The sequence below is a fragment of the Desmodus rotundus genome, chromosome 8 (genome assembly GCF_022682495.2).
Source record: "Desmodus rotundus isolate HL8 chromosome 8, HLdesRot8A.1, whole genome shotgun sequence".
Lineage (NCBI taxonomy): Eukaryota > Metazoa > Chordata > Mammalia > Chiroptera > Phyllostomidae > Desmodus > Desmodus rotundus.
This window is the reverse complement of record NC_071394.1, coordinates 94,261,471-94,286,945: the sequence shown is the minus strand read 5'-3', so window position 1 is coordinate 94,286,945 and position 25,475 is coordinate 94,261,471. Positions and strand designations below refer to the sequence as shown.

General features: G+C 39.8%; 1 protein-coding gene across 2 annotated transcripts in view; it reads left to right on the top strand.

The window, feature by feature from the left end:
• SRGAP3 (SLIT-ROBO Rho GTPase activating protein 3) overlaps positions 1-25,475 on the top strand; it is a 348,421-nt gene that overhangs the window by 984 nt on the left and 321,962 nt on the right. The gene's annotated exons all lie outside the window — the stretch shown is intronic.

The following is a 25,475-nucleotide window of genomic DNA, read 5'->3' as shown; positions in this document are numbered from 1 at the left end:
TATTGTTTACTTAATATTATTAAAATATCTTCTTTTTAAGTTAGTTTAGAAAGTTATTATTTACAACTTGTTTTAGAAAGAGACTTAAAGCTCAACAACAGAAAGATAACCCAGTTTTAAAATGGTTGAAGGCGTGACTAGTTCTCCGAAGAAGATAACACATATGGCCAATAATCACATGAAAAGAGGCTCAACATCACTACTCATCAGGGGAATACAAATTAAAACCACAGTGAAACACATAGTTGAGTGGCTAAATTAAAAAACCAAACAGAAATTCCAAGTTCCAGTGAGGATGTGGCGTGATGGAACATTTATACATTGCTGGTGGAATGCTTTTAAAATGGTACAGCCACTTTGGAAAACAATTTGGCCTTTCTCAAAAAGTTAAACATCGAACCACATGACACAGCAATTTTTACTCAGGTATATACCCAAGAGAATCGAAAACATGTTTAAACAAAAACTTATACATGAATGTGTCTAACAGCATTTTTCATAATAGTTCCAAAGTGGAATCAACCTAAATGTCCATTAGTGAATGAATCGATAAGCAAATGTGATCTATCCCTTTCAAGGAATGTTAATAGGTAATAAAAAGGGAAAATACTGATACATGCTGCAACATGGATGAACCTTGAAAATACTACTTTAAGTAAAAAAAGCTGGACCAAAAAGACTATCTATCTATCTATCTATATATATATACATATTTTCCATTTGTATGAAATATTCAGAGTAGGCAAAACTGTAGAGACAAAGTAGATTAGTGGTTGCTTGGGCCCAGGAAGATTGAGGAGATTGGGGATGATAGATAAAGGGTATGGGTTTGTGTGTGTGTGTGTGTGCGTGAGAGAGAGAGAGAGTGATGAGAGCGTTCTGGAATTAGATAGTAGTGGTGTTCCACAAAATTGTGAATAGACTAAGAAACACTGAATTGTACACTTTAAAATATTTAAAATGGTGAATTCTGTGGTATATGAATTTTTGTCTCAAAGGAAACTTGGCCTCATGGGAAACTCCTCTGCATATGTTTTCTCATATGTAAAATGCTACTTTGCTCATAAGACTTATTGCAAGATTTAAATGAGATTAACATGTTGACAGGCACATAATTGAAATAGATGGTACCCTTAAAAATAAGTACAATAAAAACAAAACAAGGTTATTAAATTCTAACCAAATACTGTTCCCTACACAAGGCTCTTCATAGGCTCTAAATATAAGGCCCATTCTCTACTTAAAGGGATAAATTATCAAATATTAGGGGAAAACTTGCACTAAATGAGACCTTCTTGACAAAATAAGGATTAAAACAAGAATCTTCTCAATTCTCTTCACTTGATTCAGTGTTATGTAATGCTTACCTTCATACTGTTTAAAATCATCTGCATAAACGGGTCTCAGATTTAGGGAAACATTGTTCTAAAGACATTATCTACCAGTAGTATGATATTAAGTCTGTTAGTTAGCAGAACTTATTAATCATCAGTTACACATCAGGCACTATTTTAGGCACTGGGGAATCAGCAGTGAAAAAAAAAGTTCCTAAGCCTCTGACTTCCTATTCTAGAGCTTATATTCTAATGCAAAAAAACCCCAAAACAAATCCAGACAATACTTAAAATATATATGTAACATTACTGTGATGTTCAGTATTACGGAGAAAAACTAAGTAAGATGGGGGGATAGAGGGTGTTGAAGAGATGGAGGGGAATGCATATTTTATGTCAGACGGTTAGGAAAGACATCGTTTATAAGGTGACAGTTCAGAGGCTGAGGAAAAGGAGAGAGCAACCCATCGGATGTCTGGGAGAAGAGCATTCTAGGCACAGGTCAGGAACGTGTTCATCAGGGGCTGGGAAGAGCCAGGAAGCCAGTCTGGCTGGGGAGGAGTGAATGAGGCGGGGAGAGGTAAAAGATAAAATGGGGTGGGTACATCAATAGGCCAGTGTTTTACAAATTGTCACTGTGAGTTACTTTTTAAAAGGATCGCTCTGGCTTAGAGCAGTGATTTTCAATCAGTGTGCTGTGGCACCAGGGTGTGCCGCAAGAATATTTCAAACGTGCAATGCCTGATGAGTCAGGGGCACTGACTTCCTTTACCTTGGATTGTCAGGTAAAAAAAAAAAATGACAACAGCCAACACAACAATCATCATCTGGTTGTATGATTCAAATTATACCTATTTTTTGGTGTGTCACAGAATTTTAGTAATTAGTTTATGTGTGCCATGAGATGAAAAATGTTGAAAGTTGCTGGGTTAGAGTGTCGTCCTGATACACCAAGGTTGCAGGCTTGATCCCCAGTCAGGGCACATACAAAAATTAACCAAGGAATGCATAAATAAGTGGGACAACAAATCTCTCTCTCTCTCTCTCTCTCTCTCTCTCTCTCTCTCTCTCTCTCAATAAATGAAATAATATAAAGGATCACTCTGGATGCTGTGTGGAGAATGGTAGTGGACAGGAGTGGAAGCAGTTACCAGGTCATTTCACTGGTCCAAATGAGAGATGATGTTGGCTCAAATTAGGATGTTAGGAGTAGGAGCGGTGATAATTGTCAAATTCTGGTGTATTTTGAAGGATGACAGGTGACTGGTGATGGGTTGGATGTAGGTTTGAAAAGAAATCAAAGAACAGGGAGTTTGAGGGTCAGACCCAGCAAACTGGCAGGTCTAGAGTACTTTATGCGGCTGGGTGATGCATGCTCAAGAACTCTGGCTAAAATGTTACAAAGGAAGTAGAAAATGGACACATTTGCTCTTTAGATTTCTGGTTCTGGTTAATTGCAGAGTAATAGTATTTTTAGCTTACATCAGAAAAACCCTGATGATCTGCTGTAAAAATATTGACTGAAGTGGATCCTTGCTCACAAATGCCAGTTTTGGGTAAGTAACATGTATGTGTGGAAATCGAAGCCCCTAATTTCTTTCTAATTGGCAGTAGTGTTTTAGGCAGTAGTGTTAGGGGTCACTAAAGTGACCCCTATGTAAATAAGAACTGAATTTGATAATTCATTTTTTAAAGAGTTTATTTATTTATTTTTACAGAGAGGGAAAAGGAGGGGGAAAGAGAGGGATAGAGACATCAATGCATAAGAGAAACATCAATTGGTTGCCTCTCTCAGACCCGCAACTGGGGACCTGGTGCACAACCCAGGAGTGTGCCCTGACTGGGAATTGATCCAGTGACCTTTCAGTCCTCAGGCTGGAACTCAGTCCACTGAGCCACAACAGCCAGAACTGAATTTGATCATTCTTATCAGATACAGTGACATAAATTAGGAACTAAGTAGTTGTACCCATGAACCTAGATAATCTATTTTATCCTACTGGTTTTTTATCCTTGTACATTATTAAGGGTAAAATAAAGTCATGTTTGGAAAGTCCAAAAGTACTGCCATTCCCCAGCCCTCCCTCTTCCTGCGCTCTTCCATAGAGGTAAGGACTGTTAACTACATCTGCCCCTCGTTCACATGGTGATTCCCTCCATGTCTTTAAATGACATGCTTGTAGTGCTATTTCTTGCTTTTTCAATTTTAGGGATTATTTACAGACTCTGTTATGGTACTTGAGATTTAACCAATAATATCCCCACCATCCTATTTCCTCTTCCTTCTCCTCCCATTAAAGGTATAACCCAGTATAAATTTTTCCTCTTTGTTGAATTGGCATATTAAACATCTTCTAGTTCGATCAACTCTAGACAGCATCTCTTACTTCTCCACATTTTAAGTGAGAGTTTTATTAGCACTCCTGGCTTTTCCTCTACCTCTCCTCCTTTCTTTGTACCTCCTGATCTATTTTGTTAAAAGAGCATTCCATTAGGCAGGTTGGATTCCTGTGGGGATGCAATTGAAAGAAGGGATGCCCCTACATCTGCTTCTCACTTAAGAAGCTACCGAAATTCCATCTCCCTCAAGGAAACCTTTTGGGACTTCATTGGGAAATGAGAGATGTGTTTACAGTCCTGTTAAAGGAATGATAGCTTACAAGTCTGTGAACTCTTAACTCAGTCAACCTTTGGCCTTTTGGGAGTTAACAACTAGACGGCGAAACAATCAGCTTTCGACGTGCCCTAAACAAGCTGAGGTTTATTTACTTTTCCTATGCCTTTTCAAGCCAAGGCTATAAAATTGCTTTAGTAATATAACTCCTGTAAAGGCTCTCCCATAAAATTAGTGACATCACAGTGAATTTTCAAGAGAGTGTATGTGAAATTTATTGTTCACCTTGAACTTCATGTGGATAACTAAAGTTGATTTAAGAGCAACTCATTTTGAAAGGAACTGCATCTTGATTGTAGTTGAGATTAGAAGGGGGAAGAACGAAGTGAGCTGGGGAGTGAAACACCCCTGCCACCTAGTGGTTGCTGATTCTGAAACACTGTAGTTCTTTTATTTTTTTTAGCATCAGACCCACCTGTAATATTAGTGATTGTTTTTCAAAATATTTTATTGATTATGCTATTTCAATCATCCCACTTTTACCCCCATTTGCCCTCCTCCACACAGCCCACCCTCCACTTCTATAATTAGTCCCCACACTGTTGTCCATGTCCATGGGTCCTTCATTATGCTCTTTGACTAATCCCTTCACCTTCTTTCAATCAGTCCCTACCTCCTGCTCCCCCTCCCCCTCTTACAAATGTCAGTCTATACCCCAATTCTATGCTTCTGGTTCTCTTTTTCTCATTAGTTTTTTGTATTTTTTTCATTAGATTCCTCTTATAAGTGAGATCATATGGTGTTTGTCTTTCATTGACTGGTTTATTTCATTTAGCATAATAGTCTCCAGTTCCATCCATGCTGTTGCAATGGAATACTATGCAGCAGAAAGAAAGAAGGAATTGAGACACTGTAGTTCTTTCAAAGCACAGACAACAGAAAAGGAACTAAGTACAGGAACAAGGCAATGTCCTGAAACTGGGAACCTTCTATTCCCTCCTCCCATTTTAGAAAGGGATATTAGTGAACCTTTTGTAAATAGTCAAAGACGGAACAAGGTATTAACGGAGTTAGCCTCTGAGAGCTTCTCTCCTTTTGTGTATTCAAGAATTAACAGAGCACTGACAAAGGGAGAATGTTGTAGGTAAACAAGGACAGCCACGGGATTTCTAGCGTATAGTGGCAACTCCAAAAGGAAACAAGAGGTGCAACAAATGAGCAAAGAGGAACCACAGTGAGTCAGGACCCTCAGTAGTGGTCAGTGCAGCAGCATGGGTCCAGAAGCAAAGCAGAAGCAGAAGCATGGCCAGCAGGGACAATGATGATTAAGTCATATAGACTCAGAGTCACTGGTCAGCAACGGCCCTGGAGACCATGGTCTTGGGACTGCAGTACTGCTTGGTTGAGGATAAACTAATCAGGACACTCAGGGGACACAAAAGTAATTAATGTCGATGAAGCACCTACTCTTTCCAGGTAGTGCTTTACCTGCATTATTCTCAGAATAGTCGTGTGGGGTAAATGTTCTCAGTACTATTCTACAGCTGATGAACTTGAGGCTTAATAGCCCAAAGTCATATAACTAATGAGACCTAAAGCCAAGATTGGAATGAAAATGGTTTGACCCCAGGGTCTGAGCTCTTAACTACTATGCTTTCCTGTCCCCCTCAGGGAGAGGGAACATGAGGTTCAACCACTCTAACTTTACTGACCCTTATATTGAGGGATGGTTGTGAATTGGAATTTTAAGGTGGTTAAGATCTAGTCTTAGATCTGTCACCTACTTGCAGGAAGATTTAACATTTTAGGAACTACTTTTCCTTAATTGTAAAATGGATAAAATGGAAACTATTAAGTTGCTATGAAGATTCATTTAGATAATGTATAGTGTCTGGCACATGGCAAACGAAATGTGCCAGATGATTGCCAACAGTTTTGCTCATCGTTCTTAAGTACCATTACTCCTCCCAAAAAGAGGTGGAATTTATATTCCCTATAATCTGGGCTGGGCTTTTAATCCTTACTTGGACAATTCAGTAATGTGGCAGATGTGTCATTGGCCAATTCCAAGCCTAGGTCTTAAGATGCCGGGCAGCTTCCATTTTTGCTCTCTTGGAACACTTGTGCCAGTATAAAGAAGCCCAGGCTAAGAGAGTGCATGGAGAAAGAGGAAGCAGGGAGCCAGTGATCCACCTGAGCTCATCCTCTGAATGCAGCCATATGAGTGAACCTAGCAAGACCAGACCCCACAGATTCACAAGAAATAAATAATTATGATTAAATACTAAGTTTGACTTCCAGTCAAGATGGCGGCATAGATAGACATGCTTCACCTCCTTGTGCAACTATAGAAAGAATTACAACCAGATCTCAAAACTAATGACACCATCAGAAAATCGAGCTGTATGGAAATTCAATAACCAAGGATTTAAAGAAGCCACACTCATCCAGATGGGTAGAAGGGGTGGAGTCACAGAGATGGGCAGGAAGGCAGTATAGCATGGAGAGGTGGCAGCAGAATGGACAGTTGCACATTCACATGTGGTGGATGAAAATCATGAGGGATACCTTGGGAGCAAGTGATCCCAGCCCCAGGCCAGATGGCATAGCCCGGATTCCAGCAATGGGAAGATAGATCTTCATTACCTCTGGCTGTAAAAACCAATGGGGGTTGGGGCGGTGGAAGAAACAGCTGGATATGGGGCACTTACAGGGCCTGAATGGCCTTAGAACATTCACAAACCCATCCACTCTGGGATTCACCACTGGGGCAGCAGCTAGAAGGGTACCAGCTGCACACAGGAAGGGAGTGAAGTGGCTAGAAAGGGTGAGTGCAGGGTGAACCATCAGAAACCAGGTGGCAGCATTGTCCCCTCTCTGAGCCCTCCCCACAAAGCGGTGAAGTAGGTTGTCCCACCCTGGCAATTACCTAAGGTTCTGCCCTATACAATTTATAGGTACCTTTTCTTCAGAGGCCACACTACTAAGACAGAGAGTAAAAGCAGCTCTACCTAATACACAGAAATAAATACAGGGAGGCTGTCAAATTGAGGAGATGAAGAAATATAGCCCAAATGAAAGAACAGAAAAAAAAATGCAGAAAAAGAACTAAGTGAAATGGAGATAGCCAATCTATTAGATGCAGAATTCAAAATACTGGTGATCAGTATGCTCAAGGAACTACTTGAATATGGAAAAAAATAAAGGAAGAAATGAAGGTTACACTAAGTGAAATAAAGAAAAATCCACAGGGAACCAACAGAGAAGGGAAGGAAGCCAGGATTCAAACCAATGATTTGAAACATAAGGAAGAGATAAAAATTCAACCAGAACAGAAAGAAGAAACAAGAATTTAAAAAAAATGAGGATTAGGAACCTTTGGGAATCTCCAAATGTGCCAACATCCAAATCATAGGGATGCCAGAAGGAGAAGAGGAAGAGCAAGAAATTGAAAATTTCTTTGAAAAAAATAATGAAAGAAAACTTCCCAAACTTTCCTTTGGTAAAGGAAATAGACATACAAGTCCAGGAAGCACAGAGAGTCCCCAACAAGTTGAACCCAAAAGGAACACACTAACACACATTATAAATAAAATGCCAAAGGTTAAAGATAAAGAGAGAATCTTAAATGCAGCAAGAGAAAAACAGAGTTACCTACAGTGGAGTTCCCATGAGACTGTCAGCTGATTTCTCAAAAGAAATTTTGCAGGCAAGGAGGGACTGGCAAGAAGTATTCAAAGTGACGAAAAGCAAAGACCTAAAACCTAGATTACTCTATCCAGCAAAGCTATCATTGAGAATGGAAGGGCAGATAAAGTGCTTCCAGGACAAGGCAAAGCTAAAGGAGTTCACCATCACCAAGCCATTATTACAGGAAATGTTAAAGGGACTTATTTAAGGAAAGGAAGAAGATCGAAACTATGAACATTAAAAAGGCAACAAATTCACAACTATCAACAACTGAATCTAAACAAAACAAAACAAAACAAAACAAAACAAAACAAAAACTAAGCAAACAACCAGAACAGGAACAGAATCATAAGTAGGGAGATCATTTGGAGGGTTTTCAGCTGGGAGGGGGAAAGGGGAGAATGGGGGGAAATGTGCAGGGATCAAGAAGCATAATTGGTGGGAACAAAATAGACAGAGGGCTGTTAAGAATGCATAGGAAATGGAGAAACTGAAGAACTTAATGCATGACCTGAGGACATGAACTAAGGGGGAACGGATTGAAGGAGGGATGGGGGGTACTGGGTGGAGAGGGGCAAAGGGGGGAAAATTGGGACAAGTGTAATAGCATAATCAATAAAATATCAGTAAAAAACCCCTCTATTTTGTTCACTACAGTAAGTTCATTAAAGGTAACCAGTACTTGGTGAACAAAAAAAGAAAACCAAGTTTTGAGATAGTTTGTTATGCAGGAAATAGAAAGCCTTCAGTAAATGTATTTATTAGTATTATAATTGGTGCTGGGGAGGGATTCAGCTAAATACCTGGATCATCTTTTCTTAAGTCACTGATTTCCCCCCTTCACTGGAATAGGCTGGGAGAAATGAGACTTATATGAGCAAATGAGCTTTGCTTATCACAAATATGTCTTTTTATTAAAACAGAATATTGCTGGATATCTACTCAGAAACATTTTGTTAGCATTTCAAATTGCCATATATGTGTACATTTAAAATAATATAGAAGTATATTTCTTCAAACATTTACAATTCAGACTTTTCAGTGAATTGGTTATGGTGGAACCTTCCAAAGCCTTTATTTTGGAGGATCTGAGGCCTTAACAGAGACTTATCCTTTTAATCTAGCATCTCAAATCCCCGAGAATGAAACCTTAACTTTCACCTTCTTTATGTCTTCTTTCCTAAATCCTCTTTTTCTGTCCGTATGTATCCTTTTCCTTCTTACCATGCCTTTCCTATCTCTTTTCCTTATTGTGATGATAAAATAAGATCTTCCCTACGGAAATGTAAGCTCCAGGAAGGAGGAGATGTTTCAACTATTTTTTATCTATTTTTTTAACCCTCACCAGAGGAGGGTGTGTGTGTGATGGAGACACACACACACACACACGTATATGTAATGTGAGAGAGAGAGAGAGAGAGAGAGAGAGAGAGAGAGAGAGAGAAACATTGATGTGACAGAGACATATTAATTGGTTGCCTCCTCTATGTGCCCTAACCAGGGATGGAACCTGCAACCTTTTGGTGTATGGGATGATGTTCCAACCAACTGTGCCAACTGAGGACATGCTTATTGATTTTAGGGAGAGGAGAAAGGAGGGAGAGAGAGAGGGAGAGAAACATCAATGTGAGAGAGAAACATAAATTGGTCGTCTCCCATACATGACCTGAGTGGGGATAGAACCCACAACCTAGGTATGTGCCCTGACCAGGAATTGATCCCACAACCTTTTTAGTGTACAGGACAATGCTCCAAGCAACTGGACCACCCAGCCAGGACTGTTTCATCTGTTTTTTTCTCTATGGAACATTGTTTGCTTAGAACAGTGCCTGGCACACAGAAGGTAGGCGATGAATGTGTGTTAATGAATTAAATAATGCATGCAAAAGCACTTAGAACATGGTTGGCATAGAGTAGATGATGCTCGATAAATACAACCTATGACAGTTCAATACTGTAATAAATGAGACCACTCATATTTATCTTTAAAACATTTTTAGTACAGTTAGTCTTTCTCCCTTTTCTTTCCAGTCTTTGTCCCTTTCTTCTTCTTTTTAACTTTACTTCTGTCGGTACATCTTCTCTCCTACTGTTACTTGTGACCTTCCAGGGACCCTCATAGATGTTGTGTTGTCTTACCTCAGAGATGTGCAGAAGATTCTGGAACTAAATAAAATTTAATTCTTTGTGATTCATAGCTGACTTAGGTCTCCACGTAAAACTGAGGAGAGATGAGTCCAGTTCTGGCGCTACTGAATATTTTAACCAGGGCCTACATTATGGAAAATAGCAAGTTTATTGAGTGGTAGCCTAACAAATGTCTGACCATTCATGTTTCTGAGCATGTGGATATTTCTAGTACCTGTTGGTGAGTAGCCATGCTATTCTTGGGACAGCAGAAATGTGAACAGAACAAGTAGAACTGATTTAGCCAATTTTCCCCCCCATCCCTGTTTCCAATTGATTTGAGAGAGAGAAAGAGAGGCGGGGGAAACATTGATTTGTTGTTCCACTTATTTATGCCTTCATTGGTTGTTTCTTGTATGTGCCCTTTCTGGGGATCAAACCTACAAACTGGAGTGTTGGAATGATGCTCCAACTAACAGAGCTACCCAGCCAGGGTTCTTCCTTTTTTTTTTTTTTTTTTGATGGAAATGTACTACCACACAATGGACTAGTTCTTTCTTAGGCTGGTAACATTATGAAATCCCTGTTGAAATGCAGGCTGGACTGGTGGAAATCAGATTCCTATACCCTCTCAGAAGCTATTTTTCAAGGTAAATTTCCTAGATTTTAAAATCATGACCTCTCAGGGCTTGATGGGAAAATAAGGAGCTTTGGACCTATCATCAGAAACAATTATCCAGATCTCTTTCCTCTTTTTTGCTAGTCTTTCAGATTCAAATAAGGAGTTTCATGAATCTACAGGCCAGTGGCTGGGTAGGTTGGACTGAATATAAAATAGTATTGATGCAGTTCTTAACACAGCCTTTTTATGTTTCAACTAGGCTAAACTCTTAGCCCTGCTAATGTTTAATCAAGTCCTGTTATTAGCCATATAACATATATTCCTGCATATATTCTTCTGTCACATAAGACCAGTATTTTAAAACATGAAAGTTGGGAGGAGAAAGGGTGGTTCTGTGAGCCTCCTGTCATTTTTTCTAAAAATTGCTTGCAGCCACTCTATTTTTTCCCTTCCTCCAGACATCTGATTATTGGATAGATAATAATTTACCAGGCCTCTTTAGTATTTAACCAACCTAGTAAAGCAGTCTAGACTCAGGGTAGGGAGATTTTGAGGCATTTAGACCACTGAGTGTCAAATATGTTAACTTAATGGCATAAAGGACAACACAATACACCTAATATGCCTCCATCTATCCCACTTCTGGTGGGAAAAGAACCTGATGAAAACAAGGAATTACAGAGGAACAAAATAGAAATCTAAAATGGCAGCATCATAAAGTTTATGCATGAACGAAGTTATCAAAAACAGAAAACAATATTTCACATGTGCAATAACACATCCCAGAAGGGCTGTATTTGGAACAAGACACTATGAAGTCCTAAAAGAAAAGCATCCTTTTTGAAAATTGTGGAAATTTCAACAATCTATATTGTCACATGTGCAGCAGGAAATTTGCATTATTGCCAAACTTTCTGTGGCGGCCAAAGTTTTCAATAATTGGCAGTACTACACTTTTTGGGGGGTTGTGAATATAAAATTCTAATCACTTTAATGATTAATGAAGGAAGCTATTAAGTACTTAGTCATATGTAAAAATGAAGGCCCCTGGTCTTGCACGGCATTTGCTCTAAGAGTTGAAGAAAGAACTTGCATATTTTGATCTTTTCATGGTTCATTAGGAAAACTAGTGGGCCAGAACTATACTTGGAAACATACTGGCCTAAATGACGATGGCAGCCTTATTTCTGAGCCTTCTCTGGCCCTGTGTTCTTGAACCTGCAACTTACCTCCAAGTTGATGAGTAACAACCTGATTTCTACATTAAAATGATCACTCTGCTAACAGAAGTATAAGAAATAGCTAAAACTTTTCCAGGGAGTAATTGGCAATAGGTTCAAAGTCTTAAAAATATCCATCTCTGTTGACCAGGCAATTCCACTCCTAAAAAAATTATTATGAATATGAACAAAGATACATGTACAAAGATGTTTATTACAACATATTTAAAAATATTTGACGAAAAATGACTGAGCTCCCTGGCCAGGTAGCTCAGTTGGTTAGAGTGTTGTCCCAATACACCAAGGTTATGGGTTCAACCACCAGTCAAGGCACATACAAGAATCAACCAATGAATACATAAATGAGTGGAATAATAAATTAATGTTTCTCTCTCTCTCCAAAAATCAATACATTAAAAAAATAAAGAAAAGAAAATGACTGGAAGTATATATTATACTGTGTTAATAGTGATTGTCCTTTTAAAGTATTGTGGACTTTTCTCAAAACACATTACTTCTGGACTAAACAAAATCGTATTTAAATGTACTTGAAACAAAAAGCTCATTTTGGCAGCAGTGGTTAGAAGGATATGAATGAGGGATGTTGGATGAGAGGTTATTGCAGTGGTTCAGGGAAAACACAATGTGAGTAAGAACCAAGGATATGGCAATGTGGATAGAGGAGAAAAAACCGATTGAAGACATATTCACTAGTCCTATGAGAACTATAAAAATACTACACCTTCAAGTCAATGATGAAATTGATCTTTGAAAAGAGCCAACGTGATTCCTTTAGATCCCTATTAAGGAAACCCAAGCGCTCTCCCTCTCAGGGCACACCCTTGCCTTTTTCCTCCTCTTTCCCCCAAAGGGCCGTTTCCTTTGCCCTTCTCTCTTCTAAGCTCCAAGGGCCCTTCTTTTGCTTTGTCCTGAGCCTGCGCAGCCCAGTTGGCTCATTTCTACTACCTTTATAATTTTCTAAATAAACTTTCTCTTATTAGTTGGAAAAAAACCCCACCTCAGAGTCAACTCTGGTGATAGAGTTTGGTTTCCTGGCTTGTCCAATGAAGTTACTGGAGGTCCAGCTGACCAAGACAGAGAAAGTAACAGGAGGACGGGGTTGTGGAGGAAGAGAATGAATTCAATTTTGATCATGTGGAGTTTGAGGGGTTTGCAGGGGTATACTAAGCTGTGGTACATGAGTCTAAAGTTCAGTTGTGATCACCAGATACAGAATTAGAGATCATCAGTATATGAGCAGTTGTTAGGACTGGGTGGTTTTTAAGGTTTGCCTACACAGTGAAGTGAGAAAAAGCCTGAGCAGGGACTCCTGTGGAACCACAGCAATTCAGGGCAGGGCAAGCAAGAGGGGTTCACTGAGAAGGTTGAGGAGTGGTGAGTTAGGCCAGCCTAAAATAGGCTAATCCAGGTTCAAAGCCTGGCAAGAATGACTGATTGGACAAGTTCAAGGTTGCTTTCATTTTAGCTTACTTCCAAATCTGCCAGCAAGCACAACAACAGCCACTGGAAATGTGGATGAAAGTGAGTGACAGATGCTGGAGTTTCTTCTGCTCCTTGTGGATATGTGACCAAAATTTAAGGATCAGAACAGACCCTCTCAAGTCTGGACTGCCACTTGCTGCTCTTCAGTCTGGGGAAGGTCCTGGCAGCCCTCAAGGGTCTAGGTACTACCATGTAAGCAATTTCTTGCTATTCTTACAGGCATGTCCTGTGTTTTCTCTCCTTACGGCCTCTCCACCTGCACCAGGCTCAGCTATAACAAAAGTGGCCAGAGAGATTCAGAGGGAAAGGCAGTTAAGGGAGGAGAGAATTTCAGGGAAGGAATTGTCAACAATATCAGATGCCAGATAATATATCTGATGGAAAGTTCCCACTACATCTGGCAATTTACAGTCTATTGCAACCACACACTTAGGGTAGCAGCACCGAGCTCAGATTCTCAACAGTTATTTTCATTCTTATGAAATATAATAAAAAAATATTTTTTAGCTATGGTATTTTTTAAATGACAGACTGAGCTGACTAAGACATCCACCCTGCCAGATTCCTTCATTTATGGTGATTTTTTTCTTTGTGGTCCCTATTGTCTCTTCTAACAGTCTGGCCTTTTTAAAGGAACTCGGCCTGTCTATCACAAAAGGTTGCCGTATATCCAGTTGTAGTATGTATTCAACATCTCTTCCATAGGGCTTTTGTGTCCCATACACATCAAGGAATGTGGCTGGGTACCAGTCCCACTCTCACCAAACGGTTCCAACGGGTAAGAAGACTGTTGGATGTTGCTTTTCCCAGAGTTGGACTTCTGGATGACTCAAGTCTTTTAGGGTCACTTCTGACTCATGTAAGTGGCAAAATGAAAAAAAAAATAATAGAGGGGGGAAGTGCGGGTGTCTAGAACAGAATTACAATTATTAGGTTTTATAAACAAGATGTATGTCTGAGCCAACAATACTTGGACTCTTCTGGTAGGGATGATGTAGCTCCACCCTTATGTCTGTTAGACCAGCTTCATTGGGGCCCCAAACCGAAGCAACATACATATCCGTATCTTTTTATATCTGTCATTGTTTATTATTTGGTTTTCCATCTGCCCTGCTCTGAAGCTGAAGGGGGGAGAGAAGACAGAGGACAACTGTGAGCTCTTTAGAGGCGTAGTGCGAGATATTAAATCTACAAGCAAAATAGATTGAACCAGAAAGAATGAGAGACAAAGGGAGCATATCACACTAGGAAAATGACACCTGAAAGTGCTGACTGAATGTTCCCTGTGTATTTATGATTGGCTGTTTAGGTCCTATCAGAACTATTTGGTTCCTGAACTGCTTGTGCCTGGGTGCTCTGTTGAGTGCTTTGTCATTGTTTCTTCATATGGAGTCCTTTGATTCATTTATATAACACAAACTGAGGACCCATAGTGAGATTGTCCCTTCCTCTGGTGATGATCCTGTCTCACCAGGTTGCTGTTTCATTGGGGAGAGTTAGGCTGATTGAGTATGAGCTGGTGTGAAATGAGGATTTTACTGGAGGTTCCTCAGTCTTCCTGCATAATGCCTCACAGGGAGCTTAAAACTGGGAGTTATCTGATGTCCTTCCTTCTTGGGGTTAGTCTGTAATGGAAGTTACAAATGGGCAGCCCCTGGGCCAGATGTATTTATTTGGTCTAGCTAGGGTTAGGAATTAGTTGCCAACATTGTTTCTCTTTAAGGCTGTAAGATCTGGAACATTGGACCCGCAGCCCCTCCTGGAAACGATTGGCTGATCCTGAATGGATCACATAAAGGCACTTGAGTTCATGTCCTGTGGTCTATAGGAAGGAAGTAGAGGGAAGGAAAAATTGTTTCTCCTCTACCCTCCTAGATTCACTGGGTGGGCCCACAAATCAAACTGATAATAGATTAAAAGAGCAAAAATATGACAGTTTTAATTACATAGATACACATGGGAGTTTCACAAAGAAATGAGACTCAAGGAGGTGGCTAGATGCTTGAGGTTTATATACCATCCTGTGCTAGACAAGGGAAAGGGGGTTTGGGCCCTCTGGGTGGGGGAAGCAAGTTATGGGAAGGTATAAGGGGTGGAAATATATGGTAAAGACAGGTTGCCTGGTTATACAGGTCAGACTCTCTCAGGTGATAAAAGTTGTCTCTCCTCCTATTCAGAGACACATTTATAAATGAAAAATCCCTTGATAAGTATAAATTTCCTTTATAAAAGGGGAAATTTATACTCTATTTTTAGGTAGTTAGGGGTAGGTAAAAATTTTTTCTTGCCTCTGCTGATTCTCAATTGAGTTTAGCTCAAAACGATCCACATGCAAAAGAGGCATATTTTGGGTTGACATATTCATTTCCTTCCTTCAGAAGGAAATTAGGATTTATTCTATGCATTCCTTTCTATGTAGGCACCACCATATCTTGTAATGTGCACATATGATTTAATTTGATTTTCCAAACAACCCAGTAAGATTGAGCTCCAGTGCTATAGGAACCATCCAGGTAAACTGGTTTTTCATTATTTGTAAACACCCCTTGCAGAATTCACCTCCAACTTTTGTCTGAACTGTTTCTTTTGCTTAGAATATAGCCCTCCCATTCCCTATACTTTCACATTCTACCCAGCTCTCTATGTCCCCTTTCCCCCTTTCTTCCTTTATAACTTAACAAAAAAGTAAACTCCCCCCCCCCGCCCCCCGAAAAGCATTGAATTACTTTAATTCCTGAGCACTGTGCTCTGTGGGAAGTGATTGGAATGCCAATCTGCTGGAAGTTAAGGAAGGAAGACCTGGAGGAAGTGCCTACTATAAAAGAGAACATAAAGTGAGACTCTCCCAGTCTTCTGTTTCCCCCGGGGTTTTCCCCAGAGACATCTACAGTTACCAGTTTCTTTTCTCCCTTTTTTTGAGGCCCAAGTGAAGTCCCATAGCTGCATATTAGAGTCACTTGCAGAGCACTTAAAAATCCTGATGGCCAGACTGCACCTCAGACCATTTAAATCAGAATTGCTGGGGATGGGATCATAGCATCAATATTTTGGGAAATTCTCTACATGATCCACAGCAGGGCCGGAGAACTGGTGTAAAGTCTTCCTGATCAGCAGGCACTGAACTCTCCCATGGCCCTTTTGGTCTGTACCACAGTCTGGCTTGTGATCTTATCTTACTAGAAGTAGGAGTCTGTAGCTTGCCTGGTGGTGCTCAAGGAAGGGAACTTCTCTAGTTCTGAAAGGCAGTCTGCGTATCTTTACCCTTTTCTTCCCAGATATAGAAAGCATTGGTTCTCAGTGCACATCAGATTTACCTTAAGGGCTTGTTGGAACACAGATAGCTGGGACACACCCCAAGTGAACCAGTAGGTCTGGAGTGGGGACTGTTAAAGTAAGAAATGTCAAAATTGAAAGACTTTTTATGAGTTTATTGTGTAAACAATAACATATACCAGGGAGCAAGATCTCAAATGCTCCAGATAATAAGTTATGCAGCTTTTTGTGTGCATTTGAAATTAAAGAGGGATTACATGGAGGTGAGAGAAAGCAAGGTAGGGATTGGATTACAAGATTATGTGCTTCCTTGAGGGTGGTTATTTCAAAGGTGTGTTAACCTAGATGCACAGACACAATGGACAGAGCTTGCTTGAGGCAAAGATAAGCCTTTTACTAAACAGTGGTATGCCTGGGGTGTGACTATCCACCAAGACCTGTCCAATTACAAATTTATGATAAGATCACCCTGTGAGGTTCCTTACTATAGAACCCCATTTTTTTTCATCCACAGGCCCAAGAATCTGCATTTTTAACAAATTCCCATGTGATGCTGACACTGTTGATCCATGAAACACACCTTGAGAATCACTGACCAAGAGGACCTGGACTGAGGAAGAGAGCTCAGATGGGCCTGATATGGCCCCTTTGGAGTAAAGAAATCTTAAGAGAATGGATACTTAGTAAAGGCTAGCTGGAAACATTACTTTCCATTGAGGTCACCAATTGGCCCAAATCCCCAAACCAGTCCATAGATGTGTTTTCCAGTAAAAAACTAGTTAATATTTAAAAGTCAGGCACTCACACACATTTATACATTTACACACAGGACAAATATTTTAACTTTTAAAAGAACAGTAGGTTGGCAGCAAGGGGCCCAATTTTCTATATGGCAACATTGAACATTAACAAGGAGTAACTACCCTGCTATCCCAAGTGAGCCCAGTTCCCAGCCACACTTCCAGATGAACATAGCCATATGAATGAGTCCAGTCAAAACCAGCAGAAAAATTGCTCAGCCAACCTATAAAACAGTGAAAAGTAATATACTGTTTGTGGTTTGAGCCACTAAGTTGTAGGGTGATTTGTTATGCAGCAGTAGCTAACTAATAAAATAACTGGCAGAGTTCCCATGGCCCTTCTTTGCTAAATTATGTTACCTCTCTGAGGCAACATAATTTAGCAAATTTACCTGTAGGTAAGTGAATGTCCAGCCTGGGCCTTGCCCTAAGGAACATTCAATAAACTTGAAAAACTTTTCCATATCCTGAAAACTTTTATCCTGAAAACCTTACAAGGTCAGTTAGTATTAAATCTCTGTTTTATAGATGAGGAAACTGAGGACTAGCAAGCTGAGGGACATACCTAGCACCACATAGCAAGCGACCAGGATGAGGACCCATCACTTTTCACTTTTACTTCAGTGTTTCACCCCCTTCCCTCTGGGCAATTGACTGTTAGTCTGTCCAGGCTAATAGACTTGATAGCCACTGCAAAGCCAGACTCTCTAAGTTAACATTTTCAAGAAGGGGAACACTTTATCTAGTCTTTATTTACTGAGAATATTCTCTAAAAAGTACCTAATGTATTGACTAGTACACAGAGGGGGCTTAATGAAAAATAGTTACTCTTATTATTACGTACTCTGTTTCTATAGCATCCCTTGATGTCCTTTTCCTGTTTTCCCTACTCTTTATACCCCTGGCTGGAAAATTTCACCTCTCCTCTAAGATTTGGTATATTTTCTCTATCTCCATTACAGCACATAGTCACACTGTATTATATATTTTATATTATTTACATTACATGTATTATATATATTTTACATGTCTTTCTAGTCCCTCAGATCCTATTTTCAAGGAATTATAGATTCCTTTTTATTTCCAATCTTTAAAAAAAAAGATTTAAAGATTTTATTTATTTATTTTTAGACATAGGGGAAGGGAGAGAGAGAGAGGGAGAGAAACATCAGTGTGTGGTTGCCTATCATGTGCCCCCTACTGGAGACCCAGTCCACAACCCAGGCATATGCCCTGACTGGAAATCGAACTGGTTACCCTTTGGTTCTCATTCTGGTGCTCAATCCACTGAGCCACACCAGCCAGGTCTATTTCCAATCTTTCTAGCACAGGATCTGGCACATGGTAGTGCTGAATAAATGCTGATTGAATGTAATTGAAGTTCAATTGCACAGTTGCAAGATACATTAAATCATACTTTCATCTGACCTGAATAGTAATCATCCTATGAAACAAGTATTATTAACATCATTATGCCCATATTAGAAGAGAAGAAACAGTGGAGAGGGCCTAATACATGGTGACAGAAGATGGTTCGACTTTAGGTGGTGGGTACACAGTGCAATATACAGATCTTGTATCATAGAAGTGTATACTTGAAACCTATATGATCCTATTAACCAATGTCACCCCAATAAATTTAATTAATTTTTTTAAATGAAGAAACAGAAGCTCAGTAGCATCCTGAGAATCTCTTTCCACATTGGTGATACTCAGGTGATATTTGCCAGGTTTCCTATAAAACGGTTGACTGTTATTCTTTGCTTTCCTTTGTAATTCCTGCAAATTTTAAGGGCAGAGCCTAAGCCTTATGTGGATTCTTATCCCTAGCATGAGGTGTGGCAGGTGTAGGCAGTAGTAATTGTTGATTTGAATTTAATGTTCACTTCTATATGTTAGTAACTACATCTGTTACCACTCTAGGAAAATGTTTGTAAGAGCCGCTTAAAGTTGCTTATAATTAAGTCTACTTTCACTCTGTCTGAACATTAACCAAATATACTGTCACTCTATTATCATGGATTGCATGCCTTGGAGAGAGAGAGACGGAGAGAGAGAGACAGAGAGACTGGTATCTTTGAGAAAAGAAGGACATGGGAAATTGCAGGGTAATTGGACCTGTCTGAGAGAATTCTTTCTTTGTGCTAACACCAGAGAAACGCAGTGCTGTCACATGAGGAGCAGTTACACTCTTTGTGTATCAGGTAAGGCAGAAAAGAGAGAGCTAAGGTTCAAGGAAAGGAGGAATTAGAAGAGGCCAAGTGATTGAAATCACCAAGGTGAATGGGCCAAGAAATATGAGAAATGGAGAGGAAGGAAAGGCTGAGAGGGTGCTCTGTTGATAGCATTTAAAAGAGAGTAAGGAATGCAAAGTGACCTTCTGTGAAGGAGCCACAAGATACCATCTGTATTCTTTTCCCTGTGAGACACTTTCTTCTTAAAAAGGATTGTCATCATCAGACTCCAAGTGCCACTGCAGTATTTTGTTGGTGATATTGCCTTTAAAGTGTAGGCTGTAATTTTTATTTTCAGAATTTGATTAATCTTTTATAACCTTCTGTTATTTTGTAAAACTAAAATATGCTAAGTCATCTTGTTGAGAGAGAGAATGTGTCAAGAAGCTCAGATATTTTTTCCCTATCATGTTTGCTGATTTCAGTGAAGAATTACCCACATGCAAGAAACACTTCCTAGTATTAGCAGTGGGTTTCATATTGTGTTTTGAGCTAATATGATTTTCTGGTCAAGAGCCATTTGTGTCTGAATAAAAATGACAGCTATGGTAACAATTTGTCATATTCTTCTTGCAGCAAGTTCCTTTTGCTCATGATTCTGTTATTATTAAAGAAGAATTTAGTTATAGGTAAATGACCCTTGCCTTCTGTCTTTAATTGAAACTCGGCCTGCCATAGTTAATATGTCTCATGACTCAATAAATCTTGGAAGAAAAACCTAATGCGCTATAAAAGCAAAGAAAAAAATTAATTGGTTTCAGCACACATTTCCTACGCAAACAATTCCTTGCTTTCATTTAGAAAGAGCTCTCTTGACATTCTTTTGTGTGTGTGTGTGTGTGTGTGTAATCTTCCACACTTTCTCACCAATATTTGTTTAGTTGTGCATTGTTCTGTTTCAAAAAGGAGAAACCTTGGGTTTATTTGGGAGTGTGAGATCTGTCATCACTGTCTGGGCAAGGATTGTGGGCTTGGTGTATATATTAGAATAAGAAGTGCAAGATCTCACTAAAAGGATATTAACCACATTGTGTTACTTTAGTATTTCTATGTAGCATGGGCCCAGTACAAGAGAAATTAAAATTGTATCAGCTCTTGTTGCATAACCAAGCACCCCACAACTTAGTGGTGGTAAACAAAAACAGTTACACTGAGGAAAGTTTTTTTTCTTTTTTTTCCTGAAAGAAAAATAATAGCCCCAAACCACACAAAAACAAAAACCAACTCAGGTCCTGGGATATGAAGTCTAAACCACTAACAGCATGGCTAGGTGGGAAGACAAGCATGTCCAATGTCCTGGAGTTTACGAGTGTTTTTATACATTATCTTTTGGGAAGACAGATGTAAGTTGTTTTAAAGAAGTCACATTCCAGAACCAAGATGGCGGCATAGGTAGACACACTGCGCCTCCTCGCACAACCAGAACTGACAGAAAATTGAACGGCAAGGAAGTCCGATACCAAGGAAATAAAAAATAAACATTCATCCAGACCAGTAGGAGGGGCGGAGACGAGCAGCCGGGGAGGAGAGGACTCGCATTGCCGTGGCGGGACCGAGACTGGCGGAGTGTGGGACGAAAGGGGCAGGCAGTCTGACCATTAGCAGACCCCACGACCCCACATTCGCGCACAGATAAACCGGACAAATGGTGGGGAGCAAAGCAGACTGCGCAACCCAGGGCTCCAGTCACCGGGAAATAAAGCCTCAAACCTCTGATTGAAAACGCCCGTGGGGGTTGGGGCAGCAGCAGGAGAGACTCCCAGCCTCACAGGAGAGGTCGTTGGAGAGACCCACAGGGGCCTAGAGCGTGCACAAGTTCCCCCACTCGGGAACCAGCACCAGAGGGGCCCAGTTTGATTGTGGGTAGCAGAGTGAAAGATTGAAATCCGGTGGAGAGTGCAGTGGGCGCCATTGCTCCCTCTCGGCCCCTCCCCCATGTAGAGTGTCACAGCGCAGTGACCAGCGTTACCCCGCCCTGGTGAACACCTAAGGCTCCGCCCCTTAAAGTAACAGAAGCACCAAGACAAACAAACAAACAAAAATGGCCCAAATGACAGAACACTTCAAAGCTCCAGAGAAAATACAACTAAGCAAGGAAGAGATAGCCAACCTATCGGATGCACAGTTCAAAACACTGGTTATCAAGATGCTCACAGAATTGGTTGAATCTGTTCGAAAACCAGATGAAAAAATGAAGCCTATGCTAAGAGAAACAAAGGAAAATGTACAGGGAACCAATAGTGATGAGAAGGAAACTGGGACTCAAATGAATGGTGTGGACCAGAAGGAAGAAACAAACATCCAACCAGAAAAGAATGAAGAAACAAGAACTCGGAAAAATGAGGAGAGGCTTATTAGGAACCTCCAGGACACCTTGAAACGTACCAACATCCAAATTATAGGGGTGCCAGAAGGAGAAGAGGAAGAACAAAAAATTGAAAACTTATTTGAACAAATAATGAAGGAGAACTTCCCTCATCTGGCAAAGGAAATAGACTTCCAGGAAGTCCAGGAAGCTAAGAGAGTCCCAAAGAAGCTGGACCCAAGGAGGAACACACCAAGGCACATCATAATTACAATACCCAAGATTAAACACAAGGACCTACATCCAAGATTACTGTATCCAGCAAAGCTATCATTTAGAATGGAAGGGAAGATAAAGTGCTTCTCAGATAAGGTCAAGTTAAAGAAGTTCATCATCACCAAGCCCTTATTATATGAAATGTTAAAGGGAGTTACCTAAGAAAAAGAAGATAAAAAATAGGAACAGTAAAAATGACAGCAAACTCACAGTTATTAATGACCACACCTAAAACAAAAACAAGAGCAAACTAAGCAAACAACTAGAACAGGAACAGAACCATAGAGATGGAGATCACATGGAGGGTTGTCAATAGGGGAGTGGGAGGGGGAGAGGGGGGGAAGGTACAGAGAATAAATAGCATAGATGATAGGTGGAAAATAGACAGGGGGAGGGTAAGAATAGTGTAGGAAATGTAGAAGCCAAAGAACTTATAAGTATGACCCATGGACATGAACTATAGGGGGGGAATGTGGGAGGGAGGGGGTGGGCAGGATGGAGTTGAGTGAAGGGGGGGAAATGGGACAACTGTAATAGCATAATCAATAAATATATTTAAAAAAAAGAAGTCACATTGGCTACAGACAATGGGGGAGGGAAAAGGTGAAGTGGGGGCAGTTCTATGATAGGAGCACTGTCTGTAAGGAAGAAATATTTACTACTTTTGATTAGTTACAGGCAACAGTCCTGAAAGTTCATACATATGCAGGATGCAGTGGCATCTAGTGATCCACCAAATGGGCACCTGGATGTTGATTCAAAGCTCCACTGTACATTCAGGAATGTGAGCAATTTTGTCAGCTGGCCCCTAACTATTGCTCTGCCTCTTTCTCTCGCTCTCCAGCCCCTGTAATTTAATTTAGAATGTTTCAGACATTTTTTTCTTGTCAGTGGCTTAAACCAACAACAGTGTATTGCTTTTCACTATTTTATGAGTTTGTTGGGTAGTTTTTCTGCTGTTTTGCCTGGGATCACTCATAGATCTATGTTCATTCGGATTAGCAGAAATGGCTGAGCTTCTCTTTCCATGTGGTATTTCATTTTGGGCTTCTTCATGCCATGGTAGTGTTGGGATTCCAAAAGAATGAAAGCAGAAGCTTTAAGGACTCTGGGATTTATAGAATATCACTCCTACCATATTCTATCGATCAGCGCAAGCAAGTCTCTCAAGATCAGCTCAGATGTGAGGAATAGGGAATCTTCCATTTGCAAGAAGGAGCCCCAAAACATTTTGGCCAAGTTTTTCAATCTACTATATGGTTAGTTATCTAGGAGAGAATTGTTAGAATATTTGGGGCTGGGAATAATGAGCATAACTGGGTTTTGAGTCTTAGTTGCCAACTGAGCTAGCTGTTTCTGAAGTGGAGTGCACAGGAGAGTAGCCGGATGTGTGTGTGCTTCTGTAATTGTATTCCAAAGTCAATCCACATTATACTAGTTGGGCAAATCGCCTCAAGTCTCATTTCCTTATCTTTAAAATGTGAATAGTGATAGTGCCTCCCACTTAAACTGTGGAGATTAAATGAGAGATAATGTACGGAAAGTGCTTTGTATGGTTCCTGGTACATGGTAGGTATCCAAATGAATGATAGCTAATTTTACTTTTTAATTTTCTCATTTTAAAATCTTTTTCCCCAATTTTTAAATTATTTTATTGTTATTCAATTACAGTTGCCTGCATTTTCTCCCCATCCCTCTACCCCACCCCAGACAAACCCACCTCCCTCCCCTGCTTCTACCCTCCCCCTTGGTTTTGTCCATGTGTCCTTTATAGTAGTTCCTGAAAACCCTTCTCCCCTCTCTCCCTTCCCCCCTCCCCTCTGTCTATTGTCATTTTAAAATCTTTAGCTAGTTTTATTTGTTTGCTTTATAAGTAATTCACATTCCTTGTAGAAAAAAATTAGAAATTATAAAATCAAGAAGAGGAAAAAATTTCAATTTCCCAATATCTTTCCACTTGGATTTAGCCACTATCAATCTTTTTGTGAAATTCATCTAGAATCTAGACTCTGTTTTTCAATGCATATGTACATATGAGTAAATATATGTTAGAGAGAGATTGAGGCAGAGATTTGCATGTATTTCTAGGTATATATTAATTTTCATATATATAATTTTATGTATATATACATATATACACATAATTTTAAACCACAGAAATACCCATTACTTTTTATTATTTGTAATCTCTGCAACTGGCATTTGTAGAGGGCATTGAGACTGCAGTGTTAAGTAATAAAATAGTCCACCCTTATCTGCAGGTTTTTTTTCTCATGTTTCAGTCACCTGCAGTCAACCATGGTCCAAAACTATTAAGTGGAAAATTATAAATATAAGCAATTCCTAAGTTTTAAGTTGCACGTTGTTTTGAGTAGTGCGTTGGAATCTCAGGGCATCACGACCAGGACGTGACGCGTCCCTTTGTCCAGTGTATCGGAGCTTTAGATGCTGGATCCCAGCTCCTCAGTCACTTGGTAGTCATCTTGGTCATGAGATGGACTGTTGCCGTATCATAGACGTTGTGTTCAAATAACCCTATTTTACTTAATAATGGTCCCAAAGTGCAGGAGTGGTGATGCTGACCATTCGGAGATGCCAAAGAGAAGCCTTAAAGTGCTGTTATGTGTGGTATGGTATGTGTAGTATGGTCAGAAGGTAAATAGTAAGCTAATGCTATGGCACTTACCTCACTTAATCTCATCATGTGGGCATTGTATCACCTCGCAATGAAGGGTCAGTACAGTACAATAAGGTATTTTGAGAGAGAGAGGCCAAATTCACATAACTTTCATTACAGTATATTGTTATGATTTTTCTACCATATTAGTAATTATTGTTAGTCTCTTAGTGTACCCACTTTGTAAATTATGTATGTATGTATAGGAAAAGGTATGTATGTATAGGAAAAATCACTATATATGTATATATATATACATATACACACAAACATATGTGTGTATGTATGTGTATATATATGTATAGATTTTGGCATTATTCACAGTTTCAGGTACTCCCCTGGGGACCTAGGAACGAATCCTCCATGGATAAGGAAGATCTACTGTACCTGATTCGCAACCTGCCAGTTTAGTCTTACCTAACTCCCAGATATCAAGGCAGAAGCTCATACCCGATACCAGATCTGAATTTCCCAGAGCGAATCTAGGAAATACCAGGTTCCTGAGATACTCTGAGAGAGAAAGATTCCTTGGTCAATAAGTTAGGGAAATGCTGCATATTCTCTCTAGTCTCTGAGAATCATAGATGCTCATTAGTGATTAAGTAAATATTAAATTAATATATATTAAATTTAATATGTGATTAAAGCATGGAAAGGCTCTGAGCAGTCCTGTTGTAAAGCGCCCTATCTCACGTTAACCCCAAATTTCCCCAAATTTAAGTGAACTCTTTTTGATTTGATTTAAAAATTTTGATTTTGTTTTTTGGCAACAGTTCTGTGAAATTTCACACATATATAGA